The 25,709-nt window shown below is 34.0% G+C and overlaps 1 long non-coding RNA gene across 1 annotated transcript in view; it reads left to right on the top strand.

The window, feature by feature from the left end:
- Window positions 1-20,965: 20,965 nt before the first annotated feature.
- The window catches only part of LOC131496038 (uncharacterized), a 48,766-nt gene continuing 44,022 nt past the window's right edge, over window positions 20,966-25,709 (top strand). The window contains exon 1 of the long non-coding RNA XR_009254279.1: window positions 20,966-21,099. This is a non-coding gene — a long non-coding RNA (uncharacterized LOC131496038). The remainder of the gene's footprint in view (window positions 21,100-25,709) is intronic.

The raw sequence follows: 25,709 nt of genomic DNA, 5'->3' as shown, positions 1-25,709 counted from the left end.
GGAAGTTATGTATAGGTTAAGCAATATGGGTTTCCTCTCACCAGTCCTGATCTGGCTCTAGTTACTTCTAAATGCCCTCATTAGTTATCAATTACTATAAAATTAAACCACCTCAAAACTTAGTGGATCAAAACAACCATCATTTAAATTTACCTTATAAATCTGTATATATTGGCCAGTATTTCCTCTTCTCTGAGCTGGCTTGTCTAATCTTTACTTGTTTCATTGATGAATGTCCAGTGATTTGATTGGTCAGCTGGTGTTGGAAGATCTCAGATGGTCTCACTCACATGTCTCATAGTTGGTTGGCTATTGGTTGGACTGCCAGGGACAAAGGTTTTATGTCACTCAACATTCTACACGGTAGCCATTGTTTCTTTACAATGAGGTAGACATGTTCCAAAAGTCGAAAGTGAGAATTTCCCAATTTCTTAACATCCCTTCCATCAAAGCAAGTCATAGCTTAGTCCAGATTTAAGAGAAGGAAAAAGAGTCCATTTGAGAGATCCATCTTCCAAAGTCACGTTGCAAAGGAAAATTTACATGGGGCTTAGAAAACCTTCTGGTCATTTTTTTTTTTTTTCGCAGTTATTCACAGTTCTCAAACTTTAGTTTATCTCTGTGCCCCACCTGCAACATAGTTTCAGACATAGAAATGCTCACTGAAGGAAAAAATGAGCCACCTAGTGGCAGGTTGATTACATTGGACGGATTCTACTAAGGACCTAGACAGCAAATTTTTACTTCCCCAAAAGATACTCTGGGTATGGACTTACCTCATCGCCCACAATGTTTTTGTTAAAGCCATATCTTTGAACTTACAGAATGACTTATTTTTCTGGCTGAGAAACATATTTTACAGAAAATTAACAGCATTAATGGGCTGGTGTTCATGGAATTCACTGAAACCTGAACTGTATTGAAGCTTCAGTGGCTTCTTGTCAGCAACCACTTGCATGTTGCATTCAAAAGCAGTCTGTGGATGTTTCATACACTTGCAAATCACAGAGTATTTCTTGTGAGCTTTTGAGAATTACCTATTATAGTGCTTTAGGCTTTTATTCAGACTGGCTCTATGACGATAGAGTGACCCAGTTAAATGAACATGGTAGGTTATAAAATAGATGAGGCCCTCAATAAACCGATGGAAAATGTTGCTATTCACTCCTTTCCCCAGTCGTACTGGTGATCGCTCAGTGGGCATATACACGGTGGCCATGATGACAAAGATGGAAGCTATGCAAGGGCTCAACTATATGATATTTTTGCACTGAGACTGATCTGATTATTGTCACTGCTGAGTGCCAATCTGTGCATGACAGAGGCCAATGACAAAATCTACATGGCATAATTTGCAGAGTGTCAGCCACGCGTCCCGACAGATTGATTGTTTTGGACTCTTCTCACCATGGAAAGAGCAATGATTTGGAATATGTGTCCACAGAAGTACAGAATTTCCTTATTGCCCACAGTGTTTCTGCCAGCACCACCATTTATAAACTTACAGAAAGGTGTATCCAATGCCACAGTATCTCACACAGCATCTCTACCTATAAAGGGGCATGTTTTATGATAAAGGAATTGGAGAAATTGACTCACAACCAAAAACTCACTGGTGCAACCACATGTTTCATTAATCAGAGGCAGCTATTTGAAAAAAAAAAAAAATGTGAGATGTACTGCTGTAGTGTTAGTTAAGAGACCATCTTGGAGGGGAAAAAATCCTCAGGTTTATGATGTACTTCTATGGTGCTATATATGTCTTAAATTAATACGAGTATATACTGTTTTTTCTCCCATGATTAGTAGGCATAGCTCCAGCAATCAAGGGAGGGGAATGTGGCGCTCTCACTATGAAGCCAAATAATATGCTGAAGTAAAATTTCCCCCTGTTCCTATAATACTGGATTCAGTGAGTTCTATTCCCAAGAGAGAAAAGCTTCCACCAAGAAACATAGTCATGGTTCCATTAAATTAGATGCCAAGACTGCCACTGGCCATTTTTGTCTCCTACACTGCTAAATCATCAGGGAGTAAAGTGGGTTACTATAAAAGCTAGGGTGATTGATCAATCACTTTCAGAGAATTCATCGATTCAATCTAGTAGCTGACCAAATTGCCCATCAGCTGTGTTGATTCTACTATTCAGCTCATTTATTCAGTTTTCTCTTTCAACAGACAGACTGCCATCTTGGGCCAATGTAGGCCATAAATTTTTTGCTGCTTTGAACAGATGTTAGTAAGTCCATTCTTGCTTGCTAGATAACATTTCAAACAAAACGATAAGCACAAATCTCCCATTTGTAGTTGGAATGTCATGCATAGGAAGAATGAATTCTAGTTAGAAAAATCAACATATAGTTTTTGACCTGATGGATCTATATAAAATAGAAGATGCAATTTTAAAATATAAGCAGCATGAGCTTCCATTTAAAAAAGACAATATTTCTCATGATCTTTGTATATTTAGCAGCACTCTGGCAATGTAATGTCAAGCATGTTTTTAAATTGCAGACTCTTCTTTCATTGAAATAGTATTTAAATCATTTGAGGAGATGGCTATTTTTCTTTTCATGCCAATGAAGAGTGACAAAAATATATATTTAGAACCCCAAAAGCTTCCATTGCTGATGAAATAAACATGAACATTAACAATATTACTTCTAAAACAGATGAGTACACCTTCCTCCTCCTTTTGTAGCTATGAAATGCAAAATTCTCACAATGTAAATTGAATTGTTATTGTGGTTGGATCTATCAAAGTAGTAGTATATGCAGCCATTTATTCAATATATTTTTTAGTGCCTACTATATAAGAGTCAGGTACTCTTCTAGGTATGTGTGATGAATCATTAAACCAACAATAGCATACAAAGTATTTGTAGCCTAGTGGGGAGATAGCAGACAATAAATATAAAAGAACATGATAAATAAGTAAATTATATAGTATGAAGAATTTTCTCCTTACCCAATAGGTGCAAGAGAATTAGACTGATATCAGATTACTGATTTTTTTTTATTTATTTAAGGTAAAGGTGCCAATCAAAAATATTTTACCTATTATATCTCCAATCCTTCAGGTGTTATGGCCACGGAAAAAGGCTTTGATGGGCAGAACTCAGGGAGTGCTAAGCATGGTGGCCTTCCCAAGGCATCAAAAAGAAGATGGTATTAATCCCCCCCAAAGTAGAAAAATCTATATTGAACATTTCATATATTTAATTGCAGGGCTAAAACTGATACATGGTGGTATCATCTTCCATTCTTTGCCTGTTTTTAATCCCTCTATACTACTTTCAATTTTTCTTCTTAGGTATAATTTCTTGATTTCATCATTGCTATCTTGGAATGATAAATATGACAAAGGTACTTCTCCATTATCAGGAACCAGAAACTCCTGATTATAATTAATTCAACTTTAATTAAAAGCTAAAGGTGCACTCACCAACATAAGTACAAGTGTTATAACATATTTGCTCATTCTGTTAACTTTAAAAGCTAATAACTTAAAGAGAAGTCACATTTACAAGCAGAGAAATTAAAAACAAATTCAGGATGCATCAGTCAGAATAGGATGGATTATGCTATAGTAACCAACCATCTTAAATCTCAGTGGTTGAAACATTTTATTTCTCACTCTTATTACATTTCTAAAGTAGGTTGTCAGGGAAGCTCTGGTCAGGAACTCATGTAGAAGAATACATGTAGTCACTCAATTCCATAGTCAACAGGACAAATGTTAGGGTGGAAATAAGTTGGTGTTGTCAATCCAGATGGGGTTCTCCAATGAAAATCTAAGGAACAGGGTTAAAAGTCCCCTCCCAACATCTGTTATTCTTTTTATTTTTTCAAGCATAGATTATTTTATTTTGCCTCTACTCCTAGACTATAAATTTTTTGAAGACTGTAGAAATTTTAAGTTTTGTTACCTCTTATTTCACAAGTCATTTTATACATAATATGATCAAGAAATGTTTGTTGAAGTGTGGAAGGGAGGAAAAGGTTAAAACAGATTATGGAAGAAAAGAATAGAAAGAAGGCATTAAAATTACTCAATATATAAATGTTTGTCGATGCTTAAGATAGGCTGTTGAGCAACACAAGAAAAAAAAAACTTTGTCTTTATATAGCTCACTCTAACTTATTCTAATATGGATATGGAAAAGAAATGAGGAAACATTTTATAATCTTTCTTGAGATTTTTTGCTATCGCAAACTGTATACTTTTCCTCTCTGATTCTATTAATACTGTTAATAAGGCCATTGTTTTTTGTTGAATTTGAGTTCTTAAATTGTAGTTTTTTTGTTTAAGTTTTTTGGTAGATATTTTTGGTGGCAAGGAACAAGTAAGAATGCACTATTTTTTATTAACCTAATGCCACATAGCAGAAGCTTTGGTGTTAATGATTGGATGTTTTGATCTATTTCTCTCTCTCTCTCTCTCTCTCTCTCTCTCTCTCTCTCCCCCCTTCATTGGGCCTGCTCATCATTTTGTCAGGCGACATCACAGGTCACCAGAAAGCTCTGCTTAGGTCTAATTAGACCAGAGATTACAAGGGATTGCATTATTGTGACATCACTAATGTCCAAATCTTCAAGATATTTTTTTTTCAAATGAATGGGATTAAGACCTGAGCATTTATTAGATAACAGATAATTTGTTCTTTTAAGTTAAAAAGCATAGAGAAAAATATCGATTAATAATACAATTCAATAAAAATTTAAATAGCTCTTAGGAATGAAAATGTAAATGTAGCAAGAATCCTGAGAATGTTTTTTTTTTATTTGAACCTGCATAATAGAAAAGTCAATAAAATATTAGCATAGTTTTAGAGAAAGTAAGTTGCTTTAAATAGCGAACCATCGATGAAAAAGGTTTGAGGGATCTTTCCAAATACACTGATTAGTAAAATTAAAATTGAAATATACTATACCAAATAGATAATAAACTTAAGGGTAAAGTTATTTTTAATTGAAAAACTTAGCCTTAAGAGAAATGTAACACCAAATTAAGGAGAATAAAAACAGCACAAAATCCTTAAGATTTTCAGAAAACTATGAAGAAAGCTTAATATGCTTAAAAATGCAACTAAAGGGAAAAAAAATTAACCATAAAGCTACTAGGCTCATATTTTAAAGATGTGATAAAAACAGCAGAAGTTTAGAATGAGAGATCTAAACATTGATAAATTTCAAAATAGCTTTTTGGTTGGTTTGTTTTTTACTTATGAATGATCATTTAAGCATACAACCATCTGATTTTGCTATGTAAGTTATTTCTGGTGATTCTGAAATGTAATCAATACTTATTAAGATAAATTTGCAATTCTATTGAATTTTATTTTATTTTATTTTTATATGTTTTATGTACATCATACAAAGTGTTCAAATGAAGTAAATGAAGGCAAAAAAGTGATCATAGATCTTTATTAGGTAAAAAAAAAAACTGAGAACAAAAATAACAAAACATAGAGATCATCTTATAAATGCAACCTAGATAATCAATTTTTGAAATATCCTATACCTGAGTTTATATTCTTTATTACAAATAAGTGTCTTTAAATTTGAAACCAGTTCATAGCAGTAGCCAGAGATCAGTTCTTAACATTGTGTGAGATTTTTACCTGAAAAATTCAAGGACAGGAATAAATTTTCACCATGCATGACGATAATGCCCGACAGCACACAGAAGACAAAATAATTTTATTAGTCAACATTTTTAATACTTTTTAATTTGGAAGTTTCTTAGTATTTATGTAGAGAATGTAATTACAAATTACTAAAATGTAATTACAAATTACTGATAATACTACCTTTGATGAAAACTCTTCATAATTTATAAAAGCTGTTCTGTCAAAATGGTAAATATCATATCCTCTAAATAATTACTCTCAGACACTAATATGCATAAAATATGTCATCAATGTTATGAACAGAGGCATTTAACAAATTAAAAACTTGAGAGAGTACAATTTGGTATTTTACTTTTAATTTCTTTATACTTATTTGGTACCTAATCATGCTCTCATTTCTTTTGAAGTTGATAATATGTATCTTATTTCTCTGGATTCCTTACAAAATTTGTACCAGCTTGCATGAGGTGTCAGTCTTAGAAGAAAGACAAAAATTAACTTAAAAAATTCCGGCATAAAAATTTAAAGGGCATGTTCTTTAAGTCTAGGGAGCCCAAATGATAGAATCAAGCAGCTTATATTTTACTTGAAAAATTTCTTATTTGCTTGAAATTTAATACATGTTATTTTACCCAATCTTTCAAAAGTATATCAGAGTCTAGATCCTGATAGGAGAACATGAGGTTTTGACTTGTTAACAAAAATTCAAGGTGCTATGTGTTTCTTTGCTTAAGATCTATAAATATTCATAAGCTATTGGACATAGATCCTTTAAACAAGAATGTTCACATTTGACTAGGCTAGGAGAAGCTTGTTTCTTTGTACTCAAAATATGAATGATCTTTTACACAAAGTATTTTTACATTAATAATATTAGAAAAAAGTGCTGGTCTCCAGGGTAAATTCTATTCTTTTATTTCAGTTAAAATTTTGACTTGAGGAAAGGTTGCTTAACTCAGAGAAAATATTTTATAGTTTTGTGTACTTTAACAAATTATATTTATTCTAACTATACTACAGAGTTGATTTTCTTTTTTCTTTTTCTTTTTCTTCTTATTGGAGGGGAAAGAAATAAGCATTAAGAAGAAAATTCCTGGGGTACCTGGGTGGCTTAGTTGGTTAAGTGTCTGATTCTTGATTTCAGCTCAGGTCATGATCTCACGGTTCGTGAGTTCATGCCCCATGTTGGGCTCTGTGCTGACAGTAGGAAGCCTGCTTGGGATTCTCTCTCTCTGTCCCTCCCCTGCTTGTGATCTCTCTCAAAAATAAAGAAATAAACATTTAGACAGAATAAGAAGAAATTTCCTTCATGAACTACAAAAGTCATACAACTATAAATTTTCGCTCTTCTTTTTTAATAACATTGTTTTGCTATAATATGCATTATTTAAAAATATGAGCAACTAAGATTTAATTTAATTTAAATTGTAGGAATGATTTTAATTCACAGGACAGAACTGGTCTCTCATAACGTTGTGGTGGTAAGTATATCCATGTCGCCATGGTCAGATTCCAGTAAATTTATAAAGAATGCACTAGAATGAAAGTTTTGACACATAAATTATAGGGGGAAAATACAAAATGTGACATAATACAACCTATTTTTATACAGAAATGAAATGTATTACAATGTGTTTTATAATGTCTCACAGTAATATTTTCCTTAATGGAATATACTTATAACCTGCTCACAAAAAGTTTAGACTCAATTATATTACAGTGCACATTCTGGAATTCAGTTACTAGTAGAAATTCTGGAATTCAGATGTTGACAGAAAAGTTGTGTTTCTCATTTAAAAAAAAAAAACCTTACCTGGATATTTACTGTTGCACACAGGTAGTATAACAGCATCATTACTTCCTACTGATCCAATTACCTGTGAGCCTCCATTTCCCAGACACAAATCTGTATGCATCATAAACATTGGACTATTATATGAATGGATAGACACAGATTGATTTCTCAGAATGGATTTGGGTGTAATAAGTAAAGTTAACAAAATTTAAGTTAAACAAGTATTGCTTTTATTTTTTTTTAATTTTTTTTAACGTTTATTTATTTTTGAGACAGAGAGAGACAGAGCATGAACAGGGGAGGGGCAGAGAGAGGGAGACACAGAATCAGAAGCAGGCTCCAGGCTCTGAGCTGTCAGCACAGAGCCCGACATGGGGCTTGAACTCACGGACGGTGAGATCATGACCTGAGCCGAAGTCGGACACTTAACCGACCAAGCCACCCAGGCGCCCCCAAGTATTGCTTTTAAAGAAATGTTGATTGTAGTTACATTTTATTGTTAAGGCACTGTATTTTTGAGACTTATTTTTCTATAGAAATATTGATAATTATATGTTTCCCATATAAACATAGTTATATGTTTATTCTCATTATTCATTCCCATATTCTTTACCAGATTCTCAGTGTTAGGAACTGCCTACGTGGGTATGCAACCTAAAATTAGGGACTTGTTCAAACTAAAAAAGGCATTTCATGTTATCTTTCTCACACGTTGAAAAGACAAAATATAATTGTTACATTTGGCAATACAAGTTCTGCCATCTTGGCAGTATCTGAAGATAGTTTTGGAAACATTCCAACTTCATGTGCAGTGATTGCACAGCAATTTTGATGACCTTCATCAGACTTGATCTGGGATTCCCAGCCTTTTGGTGGTCACTGATGCCATTGACATAAGGACGTAAGGAATCTGGTTAGAAATTCAAGCAAAATATAAATAAATTATATTGAAGCTAGCTGTGAAATATCCTAGTAACTCACATAAATAAATGCAGGATGTTGTTGGAAGTTCTATTTCTCCCCAGGGACTGCTCAATTAGACTTTTTGCTCTTAAATGGTGACCTTAATAATTACTTAATATTTATTTAATAATTACTTAATTACTTAATAATTATTAGTTGCTTAATAATTGCTAGTTGCTATTTCCATGTAATTTACTTCATAAATGACTTATTACGTCGACTCTGTGACAGCTATCATTCACTGGCAGTATGTTATAGTCTAGTTTGTTCATTTTATATCTCTCCGACTAGAATATATACCTCCCCAAGGCAATGATAATCACTGAGGTGATTATCCTTAGTGAATACAACATTGCCTGACATGTAATAGGTTTTCAGTATTGTAAGTCAGATAAATGAGTACATGAATGAATGAAGTAATGTGTAACACAAACCATGTCTCCCTTACTGTGATTTTCACAACCCCACATCTCTATCCTATACATAAAGAGTTAATTTTGGGGGCCCCTGGGCGGCTCAGTTGGTTAAGCATCCAACTTTGGTTCAGGTCATGATCTTGCTGTGTGTGGGTTCAAACCCCACATCAGGCTCTCTGCCGACAGCTCAGGGCCTGCACCTTCCTGCTCATGCTCCGTCTCTCTGTCTCTCCCTCAAAAATAAACATTAAAAAAATAGCTAAATTCGATATTGCATTAATAAGGAATCCATGAGTATATGATGCATTTCTAAAAATATCTCCTGATAATAAAACAGTAGTAGTAGCAGCAGTATTGTGCTAGTATTAATTTTAGAAGTATGACTGAAGGTGCGACAAATAAATGCTGACATTCTTATTATTAGTTAGGGTTTCAGATAAAAAGTTATAGTGAAGTTACTTCCCAGTGGTCCTATGTGTTCCGATGCTACCAAAACCTAATTTACTGAGCATTTTTTTTGTAATGAGAATCTTCCAAACATACAAATTAAAATATAATTTTTAGCAGCCTTACAACTTTACCCAGGAGCCCCTCCCATTCAACAAGATAAGGACACCAAGGGGAATAAGAAATTAGGAGTCACAACAAGCCAGAAGTTCCACGTGTGTAATTTATCATTATTATTTTTTAACCGCTTTATTGAGGTTTAAATATATACTGAAAAATTACACATTTTTAATGTACGATTTTGTGATTTGGGACACCTGTATACACCCATGGTAACATCACCATAATCAAAGTAATAGAAATATTTACCACCTCCAAAGTTTCCTTATGCCTCCCTTTTTTTGTGGTAAGAACACTTAATATGAGATCTACCCTCTTAACAAATGCAGGTTTTTTTCCTATTTTTTATTATTTATTTGTTTGGTATTTATTTATTCATTTTGTATTTTGGATCTTCTGTCCCCCTCTCCCTCTACCCCTTCCCTGCTTGTGCTGTCTCGCAAACACAAATAAATATATATATTTTTTTAATGGTAGAATATCTATACCTGTTTTAACAAATGTTTTTAAGTTCATGATACAGTATTGTTAACTATAGGCACAACGTAATGCAGAAAACGTCTAGAAGTTATTCATCTTGCATAACTAAAATTTCATGGCTTAGAAGACTTGATATTGTTAAAATGTCCATACTACCCAGAGTGATTTATAGTTTCAAGGCAGTCCTTATCAAAATATTAGTGACACTTTTCAAAAAAGTTTCAAAAATCTTAAAATTCATATGGGACCAAGTATTTAAAATTGGTAATAAATACTAAAGATATTTTTAAGAAGTCCCAAAAGAGTCTACATTTAAAACCATGTCAGTGCAGAAAGAGAAGGTGCTAGGGGCACCTGGGTGGCTCAATTGGTTAAGTATCTGACTTCGGCTGAGGTCATGATCTCACGGTTTATGAGTTCATGCCCCGTGTGGGCTCTGCGCTGACAGGTCAGAGCCTGGAGCCTGCTTCGGATTCTGCATTTTCCTCCTTCTCTGTCCCTCTCTCACTTGCACTATGTCTCTCATAAATAAGTAAGTAAGTAAGTAAGTAAATAAATAAATAAATAAATAAATAAATAAATAAATAAAAACTTAAAAAATTTTTTGAAAGATAGAAAAGGTGCTATTTATGACTCTTAGTTTCTAAGCTATGTTTTTTAATGACAGCATTGGAGTAAAAGAAATTTCCTAACTAATTTATTAACTAATTAGGTCCAAACAGTTTTATAAATATTTATGTCCTAGGGGCACCTGGGTGGCTCATCAGACTCTTGATTTCAGCTCAGGTCATGATCTCACTGTTCAAAAGATCGAGCCCAGCCCAGCATTGGGCACTGCACTGACAGCACGGAGCCTGGTTGCAATTCTTTCTCTCCCTCTCTCTCTATCCCCCTCCCCTGCTTGGGTGTGCTCTCTCTCACTTGCACACACTCACTCACTCTCTCTCTCTCTCTCAAAATAAATAAATAAATAAATAAATAAATAAATAAATAAATATTTAAATTTTTATGTCCTAATGATGTGGTATCTGTTTGAACATAGACTTAAAGACGTGAATTGAAATTAAAAGTAATTCTTAAATTACCAAAATTACTTACTACTTGGATGTGTACATTGTTGAATATATCACAAACCTTAGAATCACATGGTACATGATTACCGTCTTTTTTCATTCACAGTGATTTTTGCACAATTATTTTATTTTGTCACAGCAACTGCCAAAAACTCAACTTTGCGTTGGTATTAAATGATTGAAAATCATGGCTTAATCTCATAACGAAATTATAAACTCTCTCAAGCTAGTACTTTGCATTGTGTCTGACAGATATCAAGTATCACTGTATTTATCTCAAATAGTTAAAATATCCCATAGCACCCTTTAATCTTCTGTGGCTTTGCCAGACGCCTAAGCATAGAATTTTTTTTTTTTTAATTAATTTATTTATTTTTTAATATATGAAATTTACTGTCAAATTGGTTTCCATACAACACCCAGTGCTCATCCCAAAAGGTGCCCTCCTCAATACCCATCACCCACCCTGCACTCCCTCCCACCCCCCATCAACCCTCAGTTTGTTCTCAGTTTTTGAACCCACAGTATGGAAAAGTAAACACTGTGTAAGAGTAAGTCATCATATTGGTGAAATTTGAATTCAGGCTTTAAGGAGAATAGTTCAGGGAATCATGGAAAAAGGCATTCTAGGGAAAGAACCTGGTAACATGAGAAAAGACACAGAGCAGATACTGCCAGTAGTTATTAGTGGGTATTCTTATGTGACTGGAGGTCTAGCCCACTCTTCCAGTCTTGACACACATAGTGTTTCTTTCAATCTTTGAATTAATTGCTAACATGAAGAGCTAGTAGATTTCACAGTATAATGGATTTCTGATTTCTCTTGAAAACGAAAATTTGGAAAGCCTTGATTCCCTATTGTACATGACAAATATCTGTGTGCTGAGCAACAGCCCCCTATATTGTCTGTTTCACTCCAACCAGTTACCCGCTTGGTCTCTGTAGGGACTCACTTGCACCATCCTTAGACTGCAGTGTAAGTTATGTGTAGAAGAATAGTAAACAAACGCAGAAAGGAAAATTATGGTCTAATTTGATTTGAAGAGTTTGTTTGTTTGTTTGTTTGTTTGTTTTGCTTCATTGTGTTTTTCTTTTGCAATCCGGCCACAGGACTTATAAGTGTTTTGAAATGACAAGTGGCACAAAGTGATGCTCTGAAATGAAGATAAGGAGTATGTCCTTTAGAGAGAGTAGTGACAGAGCAAGGGAGACATGGAAAGTCATAAGCTTTGGGTTTTGTCCTGCACAAGGGCACTTGGCCGAGAGGATAAGGGGGGCTTTTGCCAAGCTGAGGACTTAGGGAGGGCTGTGACCACACAAGTGGGATTCCTTTTCTAATTCACACAAAGTACTATGTGGACTGAGGCATCTCTAGGTATAGCAGACTAAGTAAGAGGAAAAATAGCTTTGAATTGAATGAGGGTTATAAAGTGAAGTGGATAAGATACATAACATGGTGCTCACCTAACAATACTATGCAAAATATTTGATGTAAGAAGATAGTGGTAGGCGAATTAATTATGAGACAGGTTCCCCCCCCCAAAAAAAAGCTAATATGCCTCTAAGGTAAATACAAAAGGTAGGAGCACAAGACATTGGCAGAAAGTGAGGCAGTAAGTTAGCTACAGGCTTTGAATTTCATCTATCGAACGCTTATTTTGAAGAAAGAGTAAAGAAAATAAAGATTTTTTGACAAGAGTTAGTGTTCATGAGGAAAGAAGTAACACAATTTTATATGGTTGTTATGAGGTAATGGATCATCAACGTATTTTAATTTAACAAAATAAATTTTTCTTAGAATTAATGCATATTATGTAATGCATCACAGAGAAATGAAGAAAAATAATTATTTTTTCTGCTAAATTAAATGTAAACCATTAGATCTTATTTAGATTTCTTTTCACCAAAAACTAGCATTTTTCATTAATCTTAAGGATTTTTGGCATCATAGTATCATTAATTTCTTTTAGTTTACCGACGTACAGCTGACATTTTCATCACAAATTGAAATATTTTACTCTAAAATAAAGACAAATTGTTTGTCAATCATCTTAAATTTCTAAGCTTCATAGCATTCTCTGTAAAGGTATTTTTCAGAACATTCTTTAATTTTTGATTTTAGGTATTTGCTAGTCATGTTTAGTATCTTTGAACATATGAATTAATATGTCTTCCTTATCTATCATATTTATCGTCTCCAAATGTAAGTACCTTTTATTAGATTATTGTTTACTTATATACTTTTTTCTCATAATTAAATTCCTAAGGATTCCATAATCAATTTTTCTTCTCTGCTACTCTTCTAATCAAAAACTGAAAATAAATTTATATGAAAGACAGAATATCCATAACTTGATTCTCCAAGACTATTTAAATACTCTATGTTAAAGTTTTATTGAGAATTACTCAGAAATGTGTCTGGCTCCAATTATGAAATATATAATGATTTAGTTGGCAAAAAAATCACAGAGTTGTTCATTAATTCAGCAGCATACATGCATACGGACAAATTTTGTCAGAAAACATGGTTATTTCCAAAAACCAAATTTTTGAGTATATATTATTATTTTATTAAAAGATCATTCATCATATTTGTTTGATATAATCAAAGCTTTTTAATACATCCTATAAAGCAGGGAAGTTGTCAGAAAACACAAGGAAAAAGCAGTAAAACACTCAACTCTCCCAAATGGATTTTGCAGATAAACTTCTTCATTCTACAATTTATATTATCTCATGGAAAAAATTGTGAAAAGTTAATCATGTATTAAGGCAAAAAAAGTCCTTTGTAAAAGAGGAAATGTGAAGACCTTAATAAACATATTGAAATGAAGCAAGATTTGGATAGCAAAAATATTAATAACCACACAAACAATAAAAATTCATCTGTGTGAAAATTGTAATATGTATTCTTCTAAAGAACTTAAACCAAAGAGTAATCACATCTAAAATGATAAATTCATACTTGCTTAACATTCATAATGTGTGGGATCATCCCTGACTCCCAATATAAATATGCTGATTAATATCACATATTTATGTTCATATATATGTTTTTATATCTAAATATGTATTCAAAGATAAAGTTTAACACAGATGGAATGAATATATATGTTCTCATACATACACAGCAGTGGGAATGTGAAATAGCATAACCAGTTTTGAAAGCAGGTGATTTCCTAAAAATGTCAATATCTGTACACCAAGTCACTCAGACAATCTACTCCGAGGCATTTATCCCACAGAAGTGAAAGTATTTCTATACAAATGCTTATACATGAAAGGTTCCTAGAAGTTTTATTTGTGATAGTCAAAAACTGGAATTAGCTCAATCATCGACAGATGAGTAGATAAACAAAATGTAGTATATTCACGCCATTGATTATTCCTGAGCAACAAAAAGCATTAAACTATTGATGTACACAACAACATGGGTGAATCTTAACATAATTGTAGTTAGGAAAAGAAGTCAGAAGAAAGGCAATGCATTCTATGCTTATTCTATATGGTCACATATACATAGGACATAAAAATTTTTACAGAAAATACAAACTATTAATAAGAGGAAACAGGTAAACTTGGTTTGAAGCTACAGAAGTGATTGGGAAACAAAGGGCACTAGAAAACTTTTGGGGTGATTTGCACTGACTTAGTGCTATTACAGGGGCTTATACATATTTTACTTTTGATTAAATTATGCATTCTAAATACGTGCAGGTATTATATGTCACTTATATATCAATGACAGTTTAAAAAGTAGTATATATTTTTAAGAAAATACACATGTCAACAACAAAATTTTATGTATATATAACACTTTATGGACACCAATACTGAATAACCCATTCTAGTTTGTAATAATGAGTGGTGTTATATGTGCATAATTAAGTATAGAACATAATGCTGAAAGAGATGCCCTTCTGATTTTTGGTTTATTTTTGCTATATACCATGTCTCTCATATTTAAAAGAGAATTAGACATTATTGAAAACATTCAACTTCAGTAATATTTAGCTATTTATTTTAATAGTGTGGCAGTTTTAAAAGAGGCTTCCCATTTTTTTTAATCCTACATTTAAGAGGTGAGGGTCTACATCCCCTACTCTTGGGTCTGAGTGGACTTCTACATATTTCAACCATTAGTGTATGATGAACTGACACTGAGTGACTTCTGAATTTTGGTCATAAAAAGCAATGCAGTTTCTGTCTTATTCACAGAAATACTTGGACCCGAAGCCCTGAGACACTGTGTATGAATTTTGACCAGCTTGAGTCTGCCATGCTGTGAGGGAGCCACGCCATTCACAGGGGCCAGTATAGGTATTTCTGGTGGCAATCTTAACTGTCCGATCATTCAACCCAGGAGCTTGCTCTGCAAGTGAAGGAGCCAACCAATGATTCCAAACCCAGTTCTTAAGTCACTGCCCACCTTCTCGTTTTCTAAGTTGAGTTTCCAGACATCATGGTGCATAGAACAATCATTGCTATGTCTTGTCAGAATTCCTGATCCACAAAATTTGTGAGCGTAACAAAATGTTTTAAGCTGAGTTTTTTGGTAGCTTGCATTCAGTAACAGTAACTGGTTTCTAATGTAATGGCCATTTTAATAGCAGCATTTCAAACGGGTTTTCTTTTCAAGATCTACAGTATTAAAAAAAAAAAAAAAAAAGGTCAGTGGGGCTCCTGGGTGGTTCAGTCAGTTAAGCGTCCGACTTCAGCTCAGGTCATGGTCTCGTGGTTCATGGGTTCGAGCCCCGCTTCAGGCTCTGTGCTGACAGCCCAGAGCCTACAGTTTGCTTCCTGGCTTCTGTCTCCCTCTCTCTCTGACCCTCCCCTGGCTCATACTGTGTCTGTCTCTCTCTCAAAGATAAATAAAACATTTTTTAAATTTTAAAAAATAGTCAACATTTAGATTTAACTATAGGCAGAAACCTTTGGATTCCCAGATGTTTGCAGCTCTCTAAGCATGTGGATAAGCCTGAATTAGAAATGGTAGGAATTATTTTTATAAAGTCTGGCAACAGTTTCACTATATGAGAACAGCTGCTGGCTCTAAAGAGTAAGGGTTGCCATATTTAATAGCAAAACTAATATTGGTTTATTAAAAGTGCATTACTGATTTGTTCATTCTGTCAAATGACAGGTGCAAAACACATATGTCTTTATTTAAAATTCAGAGAAAAAAGATATTGAACATACTGTCTTGAGCTGTTTTAGACAACTGTGCTACACATTCATGCACAACAAATAACAAAATAAAAATAGAAACTTCAAGGATGTATACAGGGCAAGATGCAATCCCACAAAATAGTTTTCTTTTTATCTTCCTGCAGTCAAGAATGTACTTCACGACATTTACTCCCAGAAGCTGAGGCAGAGCATCCTTGGCAGGCTATGTTCCTGGTTCCCATCAGTTATGGTGGCATAATGGTGGCTTCGTTAATGATTGATTATATTGCAAAATTGAATACATTTGGTACAATATGAATCCATTAGGTAGCATCTGCCATGCACTTTCATCAATAATCTTATAGGACATGGGTAGATCAGACGATTCTTGGAACTAATAAAAACATGGCTCATAACTAATTCCTTTAATTCTGCTGGAGATCAAAATATGGAATTGCCTTCAGCTTCTGTTTACACAGCCACGAGAAAACATCTTTCTCTCTTTGTGCTATCATGTTTCATTTCTACTGAGGCTTGATTACTTATTTTGTTCATCAGAATTTTCCCCAAATATTTTTGACTCTTTACCAGAATTAGAATTCAATTTCAGCAGATAAGGCTTGAAAACACTGACAACTATTGAACATAATTTTAAAACCATTTTATTTTTTAAATTTCAAATTTATCTTTATCATTCACGGGAACATTTACATAAGGACATCTCAATGAAACAATTTTGAAGAGGAAGAATTACTGTACTTTATTTATTTTTTAAGAGTTACTGTACTTTTAAATAAAAGCAGTTATAATTTACACTAAAACCTTGTTCATAGTTTCTGTGTCCCAGTTTACATTTCTATATTGCAAACATTGAAAAAATTGAGGTAATGATCAAATGATGGTGACCTTTGCAATTTTCTTTGCTTTACCTTGATTTCAACAAAGATCAATGAGCTAAATCGCATCAAATATGGCACATGGCTCAGCCTTCCAGGAAGAGAATTAGGATTAATATAGGACTATGGGTGTGGGCAGAGATGGCCCCTGCATCACTGCTGATAACTATAACAGTCTCATCAATATCATTAGGTCAACAGCTATTTATCTTACCCAGAGCTCTCTACTGTACTAAGAGACATATAATTTGCAATATTATTAGATGTCCAGAGAGGGAAGTTCATAAAGTCGTTTTTAAAATTTATGAGATTTTGATAGTAGAGTTGTTTTTTGAAGGCTTATCTTTTGAATTAAATGCAAAGAATATAAAAGAAGAGTTTGGCATCATTATGGCCATATTAATTGTATTTTTTTATTTATATTTCTTTTTAGTACAAATCACAAAGGAATTTTCTAAAAGGAGTTTTTTTTTCTTGCTATTACGTTTCAGAAAGCAATACAGACGGAGAAGGCAAATAATACCTTCAAACTGAGGTTTATTTGATGTTTCAATCCCTGAAACACCTTTAGAATTATACCTATAATAGTGGCTTGGTATTTAATGTTATTCTACTTCTCCTTTCTTTTCTCATCTGTTTTTATGTAGTTTGATAGACTAGAATTCAAAGCCAATTGAACTGGGAGATTAAAGCTTCTAGAGATAGAGAAAGAAAGAAAGGCTTTGTTGATAGAAGTTATAGAAAAGAATAGATTGAAAGCAGTCAAACAGGACTAAAGGAAGGAGAAACAACTAATAGTTGAAGGGAAAGATAGCAATCTTGAGAAAATACTGGTACCACTATAAGGACTCAATTTTTTTTTTTTTTTACTGGAAAGTGTTTAAAATGAATTTAATATTGGCATGTTAGGAAGTTTTAGGACAGGAGAAAGAGGGTTTTTAAAAAATTGTTTTTGATAATATAGTGTATTCTCAAATATTCAGAGGGACAGGGCTCTCTCCTCCTTTTTGCTCCTGCTGTTTGCCTTCAGGCTATTTCACTGCTCATTAGCACCTTCACCAGAGAGTGGGCAGGAGGGAAAAAGAGCTGAAACATGAGTCAGTCAATTACAGTTCTCATTAGGGACTCTGGCAAAAAATGTATGGGTGGGCGGAGTCTGAAACTGACAGCTAAAGAGAGATGTGGAATTATCCATGGTATTCTCTTGTCCAAATCATTCTGCTCCCTGAATATCAGAGATAATTGCATGTTGACTGTATTATAATACATTTCCATAGCAATTACTGACATGTTTGCAGAAGGGAAACAAAGCAAAAGGGTGAAGTAATTATCTAGGTCAGTGGTTCTCAAATTTGAGCTTGCATTAGAATTACCTGCAGTGCTTTTTTAAAAAAGGCAGATTGTGGGGCTCTACCCTAGAATTTCTGATTAAATAGATGTGTGGTAGTGCCCCAAAATATGAATTTCCAGCAAGTTCCTAAGTGATGCTTTTATTGCTGGTCCACAGATTATACTTCAAAGATCATTGACCTAGATAATTCAGAAAACATTGCATAGTTGCTAACAAGAAATATAATTGACAGATTTTAATTTTTCTCTTTTATAGGGCTTATGAATCATTATATGATTTTTTATAAGAATTGTGGCAGCCATGCCATCCTTTTTGGCCTTATCCTAATTTGATATACAAAAAAAAAGAAGAAAAAAAGAAGAAAAAAAGGAACACTGAGTTGCTATTCATCTTCTTCAATAACATCTGTAAGTATAATGGCAAAAATGAATGTATTATTCAGATATTTTCTCTCAAGTTCATTTTTATTTCATTGACTTACAGTTTGTCCATCTCAAACTATTAATTTACCAATTAAATGTCTTGAAACTATAGTTTTTCTGTTTTTTTTTAAATTTTTTAATGTTTATTCATTTTTGAGAGATAGAGAGAGACAGAGTATGAGCAGGGAAGGGGCAGAGAGAGGGAGACAGAATCCGAAGCGGGCTCCAGGCTCCAAGCGGTCAGCACAGAGCACGAAGTGGGGCTCGAACTCACGAACTGCGAGATCATGACGGCAGCTAAAGTTGGATGCTCAACCAACTGAGCCACCCAGGCGCCCCTTTCTTTTTCTGTTTTAAACTGTGAAAGCAGCATGTGATCTTTGAAAAAGAAATGTAAGGAAGTCTGAAGTAAAAATGCAGAAATCTTCACTTTCTACTTCCGCTCACCCCATAATCTAAGCGTAGAGACATGTGGATATGTACAGCTACCCATATGGATACACAAAAACTACAAACGTAATAGCATTTATCAATATTTTTAATATATCTTACATGATTATAAGATACGACCATTGTATATATAAAGTTGTAAAGATATATTACGTAAAGATATGTATAAAAGTCATAGAGAAGAACAGTTTGTATATATATAGTTGTACTACTAGATACAATTATTATATATTTCTTCTGTAACTTGTTTTACATTTTTTAAATTGAAAATCTATTGTGGACATAGCAGAAACTGTTCATTACCTCTTCTATTCAGTCTCCCTTTGTTCTATGTTAATAGAACTGTAAGACTTTGGCTTTTCTTTTTTTTTTTTTTTTTTTTTTTTTTTAATTTATTTTTGGGACAGAGAGAGACAGAGCATGAACGGGGGAGGGGCAGAGAGAGAGGGAGACACAGAATCGGAAACAGGCTCCAGGCTCCGAGCCATCAGCCCAGAGCCTGACGCGGGGCTCGAACTCACGGACCGCGAGATCGTGACCTGGCTGAAGTCGGACGCTTAACCGACTGCGCCACCCAGGCGCCCCAAGACTTTGGCTTTTCTTATGGACACCTAGATTAGATTTTATTTGATACATCCTGATTTGCAGTTTGTTGTGATCAAATTGAATGACTAGAAAGTGGCATAAATGTTGTATAAAACTTCCCAGAATATCTTTAAAACATTGGGAAATAAGCTGTATCAGAATCACCTGGGAGCCTTGTTAAAATACTGGGTCCCAACCCTAGTTTCAGACACAATAAATCTGAGATTAGGCCTGAAAATTTGCATTTCAGATAAATATCTAGGTGATGCTGATGCTGCTGGTTCAAAGACCACACTTTGAGAACCAGCACCTTTGTATACTTCTCTTTCCCTTATTCTTCCTGCTGGCTTAATGTGGACAGATTTTCCTGCTTAATCACAAACAGCCATTTTGACATTATGGTAAAAACCACACGCAAGATGGCAGAACAGTAAGATTAAAACTACAAGGACCTCTGATGGTTTATGAGACTTCAGTACCATCTCTGTACTCCCTACCTTTAGGTGAGAGAAGTACATTTCTGCTTTTTTTATTTTTTATGTTATTTGTTTTTAAATTTTGACTTCTTTAGACTATTTTTTTGTGTCCTCTCTCATTTGCAGTCAAATTGACATGGATTTCATAGGCATATTTTCACGTAAAATACATATAAATTCAATGTAACGGTTTTAACTGCTGCATAATATATTCTTTTATAGATAAATGAGTTTTCTTTTGTTACAATTAAATACAGAATGAAGACCAGATTTGAGAATTCCCTGAGCAGACAAAACTATTTAAACCACATAAGCAAAACTAACTCTATCTTATTTCATGAGCATCAGGAAATTTCTTAGGTTATTTCTTGTAAATGCTTCTGACAACCACAAAAGAAACTTGTCATCTTCCTAAAACTGGCATGTGATGACCACTTTTAGCCAATCCTCTGCCATCTAGGAGCCCTCATTGTAATAACTAACAGTTGGAAAGGGTAAACACCTTCCTCATTTTTTACTTTGTGAGCCATCATCTGACTTCATGCCACGGTGCTTCCTATCAGTCTTTGGATTTGAAGGCTTCCAGCTTGTGAACTGTTCTTATAAATACTCTTTCTAATACTTTCTGAATACTCTTTCTAAATACTATTTATTGATTTGGTAGTTTTAATTGTGCTATTTCTGGATGTTTGACAGTTTCTGAAATAAGAAGTGAGAAGCAAAGAAGACCCCTCAATGATGCTGCAGCTGATCAGCAAGCGGATGCTGGACCCACAGACCCATTGGGGTCTTTCTGCTCTCTTGCCCACCCTGGAATTTGGAGGTGAGTCTCTCCTGGAGCCAAGCTCTGCTATCATTGTGTTTTACACTCTCCAACCTGATTGTACATATCTATGTTTTGAGTTTGAAGCTTCTTGTTAAGTTACCCTGTGTTGTTCAAAGTGGAGGGTGCATGTAATGCCTTGTGTTACAAGCAGGGCCCCTCATTGTTAAGAGGCCTTCAAAAATCTACAGAAGTCTATAGGTTGAAAACTCTTTCCCCACCTCTCTCATAAACTTTTGCTTCCTGGGGCACCTGGGTGGCTCAGTTGGTTAAGCATCTGACTTCAGTTCAGGTCATGATCTTATGGTTGGTGAGTTCAAGCCCTGCAGGGTGCTCTGTGCTGACAGCTCGAGCCTGGAGCCTACTTTTGATTCTGTGTCTCCCTCTCTCTCTGCCTCTCCCATGTTTGTGCTCTCTCTCTTTCTCTCTGGAGAGTAAATAAACATTAAAAAACAAACAAACAAAACTACTGCTTCCTATATGTGTACCCTCTATGGAACAGGATCTTATGTCTGCTTGGAAAATGAGCAAATTTTGGATAATTTGGAATTGTCATCGCCACTTTGGGGGACCTTTAACTTAGAGAATATAATCCATTTTAGGGGGCATGATTGAAAGAAGAGGATCCCAAACTCCTCAGAAAAAAAAATGCAGTGCATTCTTTGGTATGTAGAAGCTTCTAAAAGCCAACATAACTCCAAAAACAGCTTCCCAAAAGAATGCTTATAGTATATAAATAATCTTTTGTAATATCCTTTGGCCAACTGAGCAGGTAACTTAGTCCGTCTGCCACAAACACAATTCGGATTGTGCTGTTCTTTTGAATTTTGTATTATTGTACCTGAGACATGGCTAAAGTTTAAAAATGAAAGCTATAAGATTTCTGTGTGTGCATATATATACACACACAGATATATACACATAATATGTATTTATGTATATTTATGTATGCATATATGTATACTATATGTAAGTAATAGTTTCAAAAGCGTTTTCCTATTTAATTGGCTTAAAGAAAAATGAGCACTTAAATAAATTAGGTATTCCTAAAACTCTCAAAATACAGAAACTAATTCAAATGATTTTCAAATTCACATGATCTAGAATTATCTCTGATGTATAAAAGCTACTTTAAATTTGTTGGTTTAATAAAGCAGACGTGTCTTCAGAGTTGTTAATATTAAAAACATTGCAAACATACAACTTTTTCTACCTTGGTTTACTAGTCAAATAAGCTCATGCTATATCTATGTTACCAAATTTGTCAACAACACAAAAATAAAATGATGGTTAGCTGTTTGATATCTAATCTGAACATAATTGGTTAAAATAAGTTATTTAAGCAGATATAAATAAGCTAAACAATAGATATTTGTTGAATGTCTATATAATTTCCAAATAAGATAATACAATGAGGTATTAATTCTTAAACATTCATTTATTTACTATTGGCTTTTTAATTTTTACAGAGAAAAAATATATTGGGGTTTATTAATAAAATATGACTTTTGTCACATTACAATATACTATTTAAAACATCTCTGAAAATTATAAATTTCATAATTATGTATTTAAAGATTGATTAACCTACTACGGAATGCTGTTGTATGATAGTTCACAAATGTCTGCTTCATAGTTTTCACTGGCTTCAGAAAAGAATTTTTGAGCATTATTGAAAAAGTACATTGATATGGGGAATGAGTCTTACTCAGATATAAATCTGGAACTGCTCAGACTTAAATCTAGAAAATCATGGGGCGCCTGGGTGGCGCAGTCGGCTGAGCGTCCGACTTCAGCCAGGTCACGATCTCGCGGTCCGTGAGTTCGAGCCCCGCGTCAGGCTCTGGGCCGATGGCTCTGGGCCGATGGCTCAGAGCCTGGAGCCTGCTTCCGATTCTGTGTCTCCCTCTCTCTCTGCCCCTCCCCCGTTCATGCTCTGTCTCTCTCTGTCCCAAAAGAAATAAAAAACGTTGAAAAAAAAAAAAAAAAAAAAAAGAAAATCATGGTGACTACATAAATGGTATCCTCCAAGGTCGAGATTTAAAATGTTTAACAATGCTTTGACCCTGACACTGAGTTTACAGGTTGATATTATTGGATGGATATTGGTCATTGTGACTCAGTGAATAATAGTCACTGTGGTTATAGAGCCAGTGTGGTTATAGAGTCATTGAAGAAACAAGTTGTTAACCTGACCAACTCTGACTTAAACTAAACCTTTTTCAGTAAGCTTGGCATGACAATATAAGAGCGAAGTTGGGTTGTGTGATCTCTTCTTTTGATGAAATGATCTTAAGTCACAGCAAACATGTATTCTGTCTTATTCACAGCTGTTTTGCAGTGCTAAGCAGAATTTCTAATATATGATAAATGTTCAAAAATTACATATTTAGTCATTATATATGTAATTTTTATAAATCAACTGTTACTTAGGAAATGATATTTTTATGTAAATACTGTTTGTCAGACTAAAATAGAACTTCCATTAAAAATTCTACCTGTAATACTGTTTAATATATCCAATACCTGCCTACAGAAATTCGAATTTTGCTATCCCAAATTCTATTACTTTATTACTCTGATAAATAATTTTTGTCTCTGTTTTGTGCATTTTTAGATCCCCTAGTTTTTCCTTACTTTAGATTGGCTTTTAAAATTAATTGTAATTTATGGGGTATGTGGGTGGCTCAGTCAGGTAAGTGTCTGACTCTTGATTTTGGCTCAGGTCATGATCTCACAGTTCATGAGTTGGAGCCCTACATCTGGTTCTGCACTGACAGTGAGGATCCCACTTGGGATTTCTGTCTCCCTTTCTCTCTCTGCTCTTCCTCCGTCCCACTCATGTTTTCTCTCTCTCTCTCTCTCTCTCTCTCAAAAATAAATAAATAAATAAATTTGATCCTATTTGTATGCCAATATTCTTGAGAGAATTTCTTTTTAATATATATTATAGGTAAAAAAATTAAAAAATGTGAATAGAATGGTCAAAATATAGTAAATAGTCATTGCAATACCCCCCTTGAGAGAGAAGTGGATAATTTAAAAACAATTTATGGACAATTTCCAACTAATAGCCTGAACCATGTGAAATCACTGTTATTCAACTGTTTTTAAATTATATAAATGAAAGTTTCATGTACCTAATCATTTACTTATCTTCCATAGAAATTTATGTCTAAATATTATTTTTATTAGTTTATTCCTTTCACTGATATTTCACATATTTATTTGTCTTTATTACTGTCATAACCTTTTTTAATTTGTTGGGACAGTTACTTTATATATGCTCTGAAAAAAAGGTATATAATGAAATAATTGTCTTAAAGGATTTTTCCTGAGAGGTATACTGAATGATATTAATAATTGTTTGTCCTATTTACTTTTAGGAATCTTAATAAAAAATTAAAAGCATGTAAATAAACTTTTTCAAGACCTGACTATAGTATCTTCAATTAATATTCTTTTTGTTATTCACATATACATTTCTCACCAGTAATTTTTTATTTATTTTTTTAATGTTTATTTACTTTTGAGAGACAGAGTGCAAGTGGGGAAGGGACAGATTCAGAGGGAGACACAGAATCCGAAGCAGGTGCCAGGCTCCTAACTGTCAGCACAGAGCCTGATGATGGGCTCGAACTCACAAACAGTGAGATCATGACCTGAGCCAAAGTTAGATGCATAACTGAGTCACCCAGGCACCCCTAGTCATTTTTAATTTTTTTAACTGTAATTTTATTTTATTGTTTTAGAAAGAGAGAGTGAGAGCATGAGTTGGGGAGAGGGACAGAAAGAGAGAAAGAGAGAGGGAGAAAGAATCTTAAGCAGGGTCCACACTCAGAGGGGAGCACTATGCAGGACTCAATCCCAAGACTCTGAGATCATGACCTGAGCCAAAATCAAGAGTCAGACTTTCAAACAGTTGAGCCAGTCAGCTGCTCCTCACCTGTGATTTTTTTAAAGCTTTGACTAGAACATCTTCAAATACTCTACTTTCAGGTCTCAAAAATTATTATCAACTGAAAATAAACTAAATTTCCAGCTTTATTCTCTATTTGCACAGACCTGCTAGATGCCAGCCACCAGGTTTAATTAGGAATTAAACAAACTTGAATTTACGTCTTTGCCCTATTATTGGCCTATGAATAACACTGTACAATTTATTTAAATCACCAAGTATTAATATCTTCATCTGTAAAATGAGGTCTTAACTCACTGAGTTGTTGTAAAACTTAAGTTATGCATTCCTTCAGCCTGCAACACAATGCCAGGTACATGTTAAGCCTCCTAGAAATACTAACATTTCAAATGTGTACCATTCACCAAATGTGAACCATTGGGTTCGTGGCCAATGTTTATATTGCTATACAGTGTTCTAAACTATCTCAAATCTGTAATGAGCTTCACACAAAATGTAATATTTTAATTGAACAAGTTATAAGACAGCATATGTTCTTTGCAAAAATTCAAATGTTACTGAGTAATTGTTATTTGAAACAATTATTGTTCTTATTTTGTTGTATATCTTGCAGGTATTTTTCTCTACATTACATATTCTGTATAGCTGTAGATATGCAGTGTCTTTCAATGCTATTTGCCTTTTTATTCCC

Source organism: Neofelis nebulosa, chromosome 15 (assembly GCF_028018385.1).
Source record: "Neofelis nebulosa isolate mNeoNeb1 chromosome 15, mNeoNeb1.pri, whole genome shotgun sequence".
Taxonomy (NCBI): domain Eukaryota; kingdom Metazoa; phylum Chordata; class Mammalia; order Carnivora; family Felidae; genus Neofelis; species Neofelis nebulosa.
The sequence above is the reverse complement of the archived record's forward strand: the minus strand, read 5'-3'. Positions and strand labels throughout refer to the sequence as shown.